Source organism: Elephantulus edwardii, unplaced genomic scaffold, assembly GCF_000299155.1.
Source record: "Elephantulus edwardii isolate Elephantulus edwardi_28Jun2011 unplaced genomic scaffold, EleEdw1.0 scaffold00184, whole genome shotgun sequence".
Classification (NCBI taxonomy): Eukaryota; Metazoa; Chordata; class Mammalia; order Macroscelidea; family Macroscelididae; genus Elephantulus; species Elephantulus edwardii.
In genome coordinates this window covers 2,430,775-2,441,909 of record NW_006399934.1, presented here as the reverse complement: position 1 = coordinate 2,441,909, position 11,135 = coordinate 2,430,775, and the positions used below count along the sequence as shown (strand labels likewise).

Here is an 11,135-nt window from a genome sequence, read left to right as displayed (position 1 = left end):
TTTTTGAGAAAGCGCCATACTACTTTCCACAGGGGTTGCACCATTTTACACTCCCACCAACAGTGAATCAGGGTTCCAGTTTCTCCACAGCCTCGCCAGCATTTGTTGCTTGCTGTTCTGTTAAATTGAATGGTGAATTCTTGTTTTTCCAGTGCCGCTTATGCCTCATTTGTTTTCTCTGCAATGTTTTGCATTGTTTTTTTGAGCTCCTCCTGGTCTTTGCTTGTAGTATCCTGTAGTTCATCAAGTTTGTCTTTCATCCATTGGATATATTCAGTCACTCCTCTTTTAAATTCTGTGTCAGAAAGTTCCATGAGACTTTCTGGCTTCAGGGCATCCACTGATACTGTGTTGCCCTTTGTGAGTGACATCTTGCTTTGCTCTTGTGTATTGTGTGGGATAGTTTGCTTTCTTCCAGACATTGATCTGAAGACAATGCTCTTGAGATCAGTTGGTCAGCTACTAAACTTGTGCATTTCTCTGAATTTCTGACTTCAGAGAGATATCAGTTCAGAGCCTGCTAGGGCAATCTCTTGTTGGTAAGACAGGTCAACGTGCTCCCAATTAAAGGCAAGTTGATTGCACAGATGTGTAGGCACTGGTGTGGAGCCAAATGTGGTGAGGCAGGCAAAGGGTTGGGGTGATCGCAAGACCAGGTCAAACACTTGGGGGACTTTGCTCAAACCTCTGCTGTCTCAGTGTGCTTACGATTGGGGTCCCTACTCAAATTCCTGCTGTCTGTTTCCTACCCAATGGTTTTGTCAGTGTTCCCTGCCTGGTGGCACTTACGCAGGTGCCTTCACACAACAGCCCCTGCTCCAGCAGAGTCCTGGACCTGACAGAATCTGAAAAGTCAAGGTCAAATTCCCACTGACCCACTAGCCTCTGGCTGTAATGCAGAGTCCACAGAAGCCAGCTGGCTGGCTCATTTTGGGCAGTTGGTGTAGCCCAAGAGAGTGCGGCCAAATTCCCCACCAGTGGGCAGCCCTTAGGTGCTCAACCAGGTAATCAGCAATGCCCCAGTAAACCCAGCCAGGATCCTACTGGCCTTTCTCCTGCCAGATTAGTTCCACAGCAGCTCTGCTGATAACTCCGGGTGATGGCTGGATCCGCTGTGGTGCCCTGAGGTCACAGGGCTGTGGCAGGGCTGAGGTGTGTGGTTGTGGTGCTGCAAGGTGGGGCCGGGGAAGGGGGGGAAGGCAAGGGACTAGAGGGGCAAAGGGGCACAGGGCTTGGACACTACCACCAAGAGGTAGGGGGCGGGGCTTGGATGCTGCTGGGGGTTTATGCAGCAGCACCCTGTGTGGTGGGGGTCTGGGGGTCACGCAGGCGCGGGCTGCAGGGGGGTCACACAGTGGCAGGTAGTCATAGCAACTCTAGGGTCACATGGTGTTCACTCCTTTGGAGTTCCTCGGTGGCTGGCAGACTGTTGCTCTTCCCGGGTCTCTTCGCTGGTGCAGGCGTTCCTGCTGGCACAGGCGTTCCTGTAGTTTTATATTTTTAATTATTCTGTGATTTTTCTATTTGTCTCAATCTGTAGAATACACTTAAATATCATTCCTTTTAATTTCTCACCAGAAAGTTCTAATAAATGTCCTTCCTATGAAAGCATTTCTAGTTATTTTGGCTGTCTTTTACCTATAAAATATTTTGTTTTATTCATTGTTGCACATTTTCTTCCCCTCCCAGCCCATCCCACAATGCACCCCTTGTTCAAATTATTCTCATATATATAATGAATAATCATATATTCCTTCAGGACACTTTCCCCCTCATCTGTTCTAATGCAGTGTTTATTATCTGTCCACTCTTTCCTCATTCTCTTGCCAACACATCCATGTCTTCCCTATTTTATAATAGAAGTCCTATGCAGTATTTTTCCTTTTGTGAATGAGATATTTCACTCAGCATAATCCCCTTGAGGCTTCTCTATGCTGTTTCATGTTTCACGAGTTCATTTTCTTCAATGCTGTATACTATTCCATTGTGTGAATGTACCATGATTTTCTATCCATATGTTTGTTGATGGGCACTTGAGTTTCTTCTCTTTGCTGTTGTGAATAATGCAGCAATAAATGCAGCAAATAACACAGCAATAAAAAATGTTTCTTGTGTTTTATTCACTATACAAAGGCATTTAACTGTGTGGATCATAACAAACTACGGCTAACATTGAGAAGAATGGGAATTCTAGAACACTTAGCTGTGCTCATGCACGATCTGTTTGAGTTGTGGCTCTGGTTTCTTCCAGATTTTGAACCATACTTCCTTGCTCTGTTCTGATGACTGCATCCTAGTCCAAGTATAGGTTTCACACAGCACAATCAGTGTTCTGTGATACCCATTTTTCTCAGAGTTAGCCATAGTGTTTTGTGATCCACACAATCAAATGCCTTCACATAGTCAATGAAAAACAGATAGACATTTCTCTGGTACTCTCTGCTTTCAGCCAAGATCCATCTAACATTAGCTATCATATACCTAGTACCATGGCCTCTTCTAAATCCAGCCTGCACATTTGAAAGTTCTCTGTTGATGTGATGGTCCAGTCTTTCATGATAATTTTCAGCAGAATCTTGCTTGCATGGTATAATATTAATTATATTGTTTGATAATTTATGTACTCTTTTGTGTCACCTTTCTTTGGAATGGGAACAAATATCAATCTCTTCCAGTCAGTTGGCCAGATGGTTGTCCTTCAGATTTCTTGGCACAACTTGGTGAGCACATCCAGGGCAATGTCTGTTTGTTGAAATATGTCAATTGGTATGCTGTCAATTCCTGGGAACTTGTTTTCTGCCAATTCTTTTAGAGCAGACCATGGTCTTCGCGATTACTTGCTATAACTTAGAGAGTTAAATAATGACTTAGGATGATAGAAGAAGAATCAGTCCCTCTGAGTTGTGGTGCTGGAGAAGAGAACACACCATTGATACTGTCCTGATAACAATAAAACATTTTTTTAAAGTTTCTTTTGAATGCTTACTCTAGTTAGTTAAAACATTCAGAACAAGAATAATAAGAGTTCCTCTTAGAAAGGCACAGTTACATCCATATCTAGTGACGGTGTGAGATACATTCATTGTCTCCCATAATCTGGAGCAAAGAATGAAGAAAATGGAGGATCAAAGAAATAATTAATCCAAAAGACTAAGTTCACATGAACTACAGTCTGTACCATCTCAAAACCAGAACTGGGTGGTGCCTTTCTCCAGTTGTAGAACTACATACTTTTCACTTCTGAATGAGGTAACAACAGAATCTCCCAGATGGAGCCAGAAGAAAAATATGAACCAAAAAGTAAATTCCCCAGAAAGACCTGACTTACTGGTAGGAAGGAGACTGGAGGAGCCCTGAAAATCTCAGGCAGTCTCTCATCCTAAAACTGGAGCCGTTCCCAGAGAGCACCTTCCAGTCAAACAGTGTGATAAACAGTAACATTCCTGAGGAATGGGATCCTTTAAATGATCAATGTTATGACATCTAAAGGACAACTTTTGCCCCAAAGCAAAGTTTGAGATGGCAGGAAGGGTAAAGAATCAGAAGTTCAGGAAATTGGGGAATCTAGGGCAGGAAGGAGGAGAGGGTAGACAGTGTAGGAATGCAGCCAAGTGTCACTGAGCACTTCAGGTACAAAGTTTAGGTGGGAAACTAATTTGCTCAATACACTCTCACCTAGAACACTGTTTTAAAAATATATTTGCAGCCTTGGAAATACGATGAGGCAGTTCTACTCCATTCCACAGAGTGCTGTCTGTTAGAATGGACTTGACAGCAGGAGGTGGACTGTAGAAATGGATTCTGAATGTAGCATTCCACAGCTTGCTTTTCCAGTGAACACTGTATACGTTGTTGTTGTGTACCACCAAGTCTGAACCAACTCACAAGTGACCCTCCAGCAGGTTGTCAGAAGCTGTAAATCACACCAGATGAGATTTCCCATCTTTCTCCCAAAGAGCAGCTAAATTTAAACCATGTACCTTTTGGGTTGGTAGCACAATTCTTTACCATGGAGCCACCGAATCTACTTTTACACAGTACCACTAGGTGGGCTCAAAGTAGCAACCTTTAGGTTCATAGTCAAGGGGAAACTATAGATCCCATATATGTGTGTGTGTGTGTGTGTGTGTGTGTGTGTGTGTGTGTCTGAATTTTATGTGTAAAAAAATTGTGAAGTGACAAATAAGATGAGCTATATGGATGGGCAGCTGCTGGAGGCGAGGTAGGTTTGAGGACTTCGAGCACCTGTGGTGATTTTTTGGGGGACCACGAGGGGGTTGGCAGAGCAGACTTGGCAGATGAATGAGAGTCTGGGGAAGGGAGTTCCCCAGCATTTGGGCGTGCTGGGATGTTAAGACACTTAATAGGTTAAGCCCCACCTAGGGTCTTGGGATATTTAATGTCAGCTGAATCCAGTCTCTGGCTGCTGAAGGTGAGGTAGGTTTGAGGACTTTGAGCACATGTGGTGGTTTTTTGGGGGGCCCACAAGGGGGTTGGCAGAGCAGACATGGCAGATGAATAGGAGTCTGGGGCAGGGAGTTTCCCAGCATTTGGGTGTGCCAGGATGCTAAGACACTGTAGGGCCCAAGGGCCTGTGGCCATCGGGCCTGTCTTTCATTGTTTTTGTTCAGACATTCCTCTAGGTCGTATAGCCCTGGTGTACAAGTTGCCATACATCAGTCACTTGTGGTTGCTGTGAGGCTGAACACTGTGGCACTGAAGTGTCAAATGCGTTAATGGCTGGTTACCCAATATGGACAGAGAGTGGGGTGGAGCTCCCTGATTAAAACAAGCTTGGAAGGAGGAGTGGCATCCACTTCCGTAACAGCTTGCCTCCAGAAACCCTATGAACCTGGAGAGAGGATGAAAGACACACAAGCACTGAGGACTCTCCTTCATAGGGTCTCTAAATTGATGTACAGCCATCCATGTCTGGGAGAGGTCAGAGCCAGAGAGGAAAACCCTCAACAAGATGGATTGACACAGTGACCCTAACAATGGTCTGCAACATATCCGAGATTGTGAGGATGGCACAGGATAAGGCAAGTTTCAGATATGTTGTTCATACAGTTGCTTTGGGTCAAAGACACATCAACAACACCTAATAACAACAAAAGCAATTCTTCTCAAGCTTTTATTCCAAACTGAATCCCCAATGGTCTTCTTCCCTCAACTATAAGGTGCAGGACACTCTTCCTCCCTACCCTTTTTTCACCTCTTCTTCTCTCTCTAGGACTTTGTCATCTGTTTAAGGCCTCACCAAATTCTCATGCCTCAGAAGTTTCCTCTCCATGACACTGTTCAATCACCATCACCTCCACCAGAGTGCCTCATCTGTCTTTATTCTTGATCACAATCTAACCTGCTCTATGTTCCTCACTAGTTCTGGAATCCCACCACCATCTGCCTGTTAACTTTTGTTCTACTTCCCTCTCCCTCCCCTAGACCACACTGCTCTTTTGTTGTTGTAATTGTTTGGTGGGATTTTTTTTCTATTTTATTGATCTATGTTTTATTTTGGTGAAGGTTCACAAAGAGATTGATTTTCATTTATTTATGCATGCATATTTTCCTCCCTTCATTTCTTCCAATTCCCTTTTCAATGCTTGCCACGTTCGAGGCTATTAATTGACATAAACATAATTTGTCCCTTCCTTTCAGTTGTCTTTCACACATTCCAATGTGCTGTTCATTGTACTATTTTCCTACTCTCTCCTCTCTATATTGACCCTTTTATTACAAAAAGTGGGTTTATGCAGTATTTTTCCTTTGGTGACTGAAATATTTCACTCAGCATAATAGCTTCCAGATTCATCTCATCTATCTTCTGTAGTGTTTTACATATTCATTGTCTTTCAATGCTACATAATATTCCATTGGTGAATACACTATAATTTCTCTATCAGTTCAATTTTTGATGGGCACTTTGACTTCCATCTCTTTGCTGTTGTGAATAATTTCATGATAAACATGGACGTACATATGTCTGTGTCACAGACTGGGAAAATATTTTACAGTGACCTCTAATAAATTATTAATGAATAAATCATTCTAGAAGCTGGACTCTATGAAGATTAATGTGGCATCAGGATTGGAGGGAGACTCATCAATAACTTGCGTTATGTAGATGATACAACCTTGCTGAAAGTGAGGAGGACTTGAAGCACTTGTTGCAGAAGATTAAGGAATGCAGCCTTCAGTTTGTATTGCATTGCAGTGTCAAGAAAAATGAAGATTCTTACCACTGGACTGATAGGCAACATCATGATGGATGGAGAAGAGATTGAAATTATCAACAACTTTATTTGGCTTGGATCCACAATTAACACCCTTAGTACCAGCAGTCAGGAAATAAGGAGAGGCATTGCACTGGGAAAATCTGCAGTTAGGGACTTCTCCAAAGTATTGAGGTGTAATTCAGGCCATGGTCTTTCCAATCTTTTGATATGCATCTGAAAGCTGGATCATGAATAAGGATGACAGAAGAAGAACTTTGAGTTGTGGTGTTGGGGAAGAGCACTGAATATTCCTTAGATGGCCAATAGAACAAACAAATATGTTTTGGAGTGAGTGAAGCCAGAGTGCTTCTTGGAGGCAAGAATGATGAGGCTTTGTCTCATATACTTTGGGCATGTTGCTAGGAGGGGCTATTCCTTGGAGAAGGACCTGATGCTGGGTAGTGGGGGGAGCTGGTCAGTGAAAGAGAGGAAGATCCTCAACCAGATGGATTGACATGGTGACTGCTGCAATGGGATCTTTTGTGCCAGGAAGTGTGAGGATGGCACAGGATAGAAAAGGGTCGCTGTGAGTCGATGGCACCTAACAACAATGACAACTAAAATTCATAGAATACTCCAGCACATCAATAATTTAAAAAAAAATCCAATCACAAAATAGGCAGAAGAGATGGATAGAACCTTCACCAAAGAAGAAGGCCAGAAGGCAAATGAAACCATGAAAAAGTGTTCAAAGTCACTATTGGAGAGATGCAAATCAAAACAACAATGTGGTATCATCTCACCCCAACATTAGCAAAGTTCAACAGGATAGCACATAACAAATACTGGCATGCTTATGGTAAGATCAGAACTCTCACATACTGTGATAGGAATGTGAAATGTTACAATGACTATGGAAGACAGGCTGGTGCTTATTCAAAAAGCTGGAAATAGTCAGTGTCAAAGGACCCGACAAGCTTCAGGAGCATGCCCAGAAACTCCTCCACAGCACCTCGTCCAGCTCTGCAACCCGAGTCCACCGACTTCCGCACCTCCATCCGCCTTGTGCCCTGCAAGATGCTCGCCCGCATCTTGCTGCTTTGCTTGGCCCTGCTCTGCTTTGCAGCAAATCCTTGCTGTTTCAATCCATGTGAGAATTTGAACAGTATAAATGTGATTGCACACGAACAGGATTCTATGGTGAAAACTGTACAACACCTGAACTTATGACAAGAATAAAGCTATTACTGAAACCTACTCCCAACACGGTACTACACTACATCCTCACCCACTTCAAGGGAGTTTGGAACATTGTCAATAACCTTCCCTTTCTGCAAAATGCCATTATGAAGTATGTGTTGACATCACGATCACATTTAGTTGATAGCCCACCAACTTATAATGTTGACTATGGCTACAAAAGCTGGGAGGCCCTTTCCAACCTCTCCTATTACACCAGAGCCCTTCCTCCAGTGCCTCATGACTGCCCTACCCCTATGGGTGTAAAAGGGAAGAAGCAGCTCCCTGATTCAAATGAGACTGTGGAAAAACTTCTTCTGAGAAGAAAGTTCATTCCTGATCCCCAGGGCACAAATATGATGTTTGCGTTCTTTGCCCAACACTTTACCCATCAGTATTTCAAGAGGACTGGGCCATGGGGTGGATTTAAATCATATTTATGGTGAAACTCTGCACAGACAGCATAAACTGTGCCTTTTCAAGGATGGAAAACTGAAATATCAGATGATTGATGGAGAGATGTATACTCCCACAGTCAAGGAGACTCAGGCAGACATGATCTACCCTATTTCGCTTTGCTGTGGGGCAAGAGGTCTTTGGTCTGGCGCCAGGTCTAATGATGTATGCCGCCATTTGGCTTTGTGAACTTAACCGAGTGCGTGATGTGCTTAAAGAGGAACATCCCAAATGGGACGATGAGAAACTGTTCCAGACAAGCAGGCTAATTCTCATAGAAGAGACTATTAAGATTGTGATCAAAGACTATGTGCAGCACCTCAGTGGCTATCATTTTAAACTGAAGTTTGACCCAGAGCTGCTTTTCAATCAAGAGTTCCAGTACCAAAACTGCATCACTGCCGAGTTTAACACTCTCTACCACTGGCACCCTCTCCTGCCTGACACCTTTCAGATTAATAACCAAGAGTACAACTACCAACAGTTTGTCTACAACAACTCTGTACTGCTGGAGCATGGAGTGACCCACTTTGTTGAAGCATTCACCAAGCAGATTGCTGGTAGGGTTGCTGGTGGCAGAAATGTCCCACTTGCAGTAAAGAAAGTAACACAAGCATCTATCAACCAGAGCAGAGAGATGAAATATCAGTCTCTCAGTGAGTACCGCAGACGCTTTTTTATGAGACCCTACTCATCCTTTGAAGATCCTACTAGAGAAAAGGAAATGGCTGCAGAGTTAGAGGCTCTCTACGGTGACATTGAAGCTATGGAGCTGTATCCCACCCTGCTGGTAGAAAAGACTCTTCCAGATTCCAGCTTTGGTGAGACCATGGTAGAACTAGGAATGCCATTTTCCTTGAAAGAACTGATGGGTAATCTTACATGTTCTCCTACCTATTGGAAGCATAGCACATTTGGTGGAGAAGTGGGTTTTAAAATCGTCAACACAGCCTCGATTCAGTCTCTCATCTGCAATAATGTGAAAGGCTGCCCATATACTGCATTCAGTGTCCCGGACTCCCAGCTCACCAAAACCGTCATCATAAATGCAAGCTCTTCTCCCTCAAGGCTAGATGACATCAACCCTGCCGTCCTGCGTAAGGAATGGTCAACTGAGCTGTAGAAGTCAATTGGTCATATTTATTTATTTATGTGAACTGGAATTTATTTCACCTAACTTAATTATTTAAGAATATTTATATTTGGCTTTGACAAGCACTGTGGCAATTGGACAATTAAAACAGAGATTCAAGGTGGGGGGGAGAAGAACGAACTGGGGAGGAGGGTAGAGAAAATAGTGCAACAATGAATGAATGAAAACCCAAAATCTCTGTAAATGTTCATTAAAACTAATAAAATTTAATAATAATAAAAAAGAATATTTATATTTAACTCTTCATGTTTCATCTTCTGTAGCAATTCAGTACTCCTGATGCGGAGAAAGGGATCATACTTGTGAACATTTCCATGTGTTACTACTTTGAAGAGACATGCTCTGCACAAGTTTGCATTTTAATAAGAACAAAAAAAACCCAAAAAACAGTAAAGACAAAAGCATAAGACCATTTAACAAAGTTGACTGCTGTTGACCAGCTGACAAAATGCTGCAAGTTTTGTTTGTTTGGGTTTTTTTTTTAACACTATTGGTTTTTTTCAAGTGTATCTTCTATGATACATTGGAAGCAACTTCTATTTTGGAATGCTGAAGTATTTCAGACATTTATCTGTTACAAACCAGATTACAGACATGTTATCTGTCACAAAAATTAAGTATTACAAATGCATTTTTAGATGATATCATAAATCAGACATTAGCAGTAATTTCTTGTGAGTTTTTTTTTGAATGGTAGAACTTTGTATGATAGAATCACTTTTTGTTTTGGGGTTTTTTTAAACTTTTTAAAAATTTTATACTGGTTTATTTACAAAGTTCAAATACTTTCAGTCACTTTTACAAGCTTACATTAGTTCCTGTGCTAAAGTTATAAAACATGTAGTTCTACATATTGTATAACAATAACTTCCATCAATAGCAGGAGCTACTATAAATTTGAATGGATAAACCAGTGCAAATTAATGATTGAAACATAGCGTGAGAGACACTGTGCATTTGAATCAAGCCTAATGATTTTTATGCTGCTCCTTTTCCTCCTCTTTTAGCTATTTTTGCTAAGAAAAACTCTAGTCTGAGCATTTTACCTTTAAATTTGTTTTCCTGGCCTTTAGGTCTGAATTAGTCTTTCTTTGAACTCTACTTCTATTTTCTAATAACTTTTGCAAGTTTTCAGGGAAACCTCAGATCAGGACAACTATTTAATGCCTGAGATGACTAGTCACTGAGTGGTGAAAACATATTACCCACTCTGCTGCTAACCTTAAGTTCAGAGGTTTGAATGTCCCCCAAAAGTGCCTCAGAAGAAAGAACTGGTGATCTACTTTCCAAAATGTAGGCCTTGAAAGCCTGTCGAGCACAATTATACTCTGATACACATGGAATTACCATGAATTACAATCAGTTCAATGGTAATAAGGTTTTGGTTAAGATGACTAAAGGGGAAAACACACGCTTTGAAATATAGTAGATTATGAGCTTACCTTAACAAGGGACGTGGCTTACAATAAATATATGACCGAAGATGTTAGTGTTTTAGAAAGAACTTAAGGGTTCTTTACAGGAGGAAATTTACATTTCTATTCTAAAGAATGTGTTATCTTATTTTAAAAAAAAAATCTCCAATAGTTGCCAGTAAGATGATACTTCTTTTCCACATCTCATTGTCAACTGACATTTTCCTGGTACTGTATATTATTTAATTTATTGAAGACTATTTATGTTGTATTAACATGTTCATTTTATAAATTGTGTTTAAGCTTGCAATCATTAATTCTCCCAACCCCGACTATATCAGAATCTATAAGTTCTTATTTGCAGTTAAGGCTCTAAATTATATAAATAATCAAGAGAAATGATTGAAATTCAGAGACAGATTTAAGAGTGGATTAAGATCTGTGAGTGAGTTATTAACAGCTTAAGTCTAGTGTTATTAAATAATTAAGATCAGAAGTCATGTATGAGGATTTAGCTATGCATCAGACCACAGAAGTTAACCTAGATGGATAATAATAATAGTAATAACTTTTTGTATCTTTTTTGGAGAACATGTTGGTGCTTCATTAACCCATTCAACCATAACATTTTTTAAATTTTTTTAATATTTTTTT

The 11,135-nt window shown here is 41.2% G+C and overlaps 1 protein-coding gene and 1 pseudogene across 1 annotated transcript in view; both read left to right on the top strand.

Annotated features, from left to right (window-relative positions):
* The window catches only part of MICA (MHC class I polypeptide-related sequence A), an 83,634-nt gene that overhangs the window by 37,559 nt on the left and 34,940 nt on the right, over positions 1-11,135 (top strand). The window lies entirely within an intron of this gene.
* Positions 7,296-9,036, top strand: LOC102863973 (annotated as a pseudogene).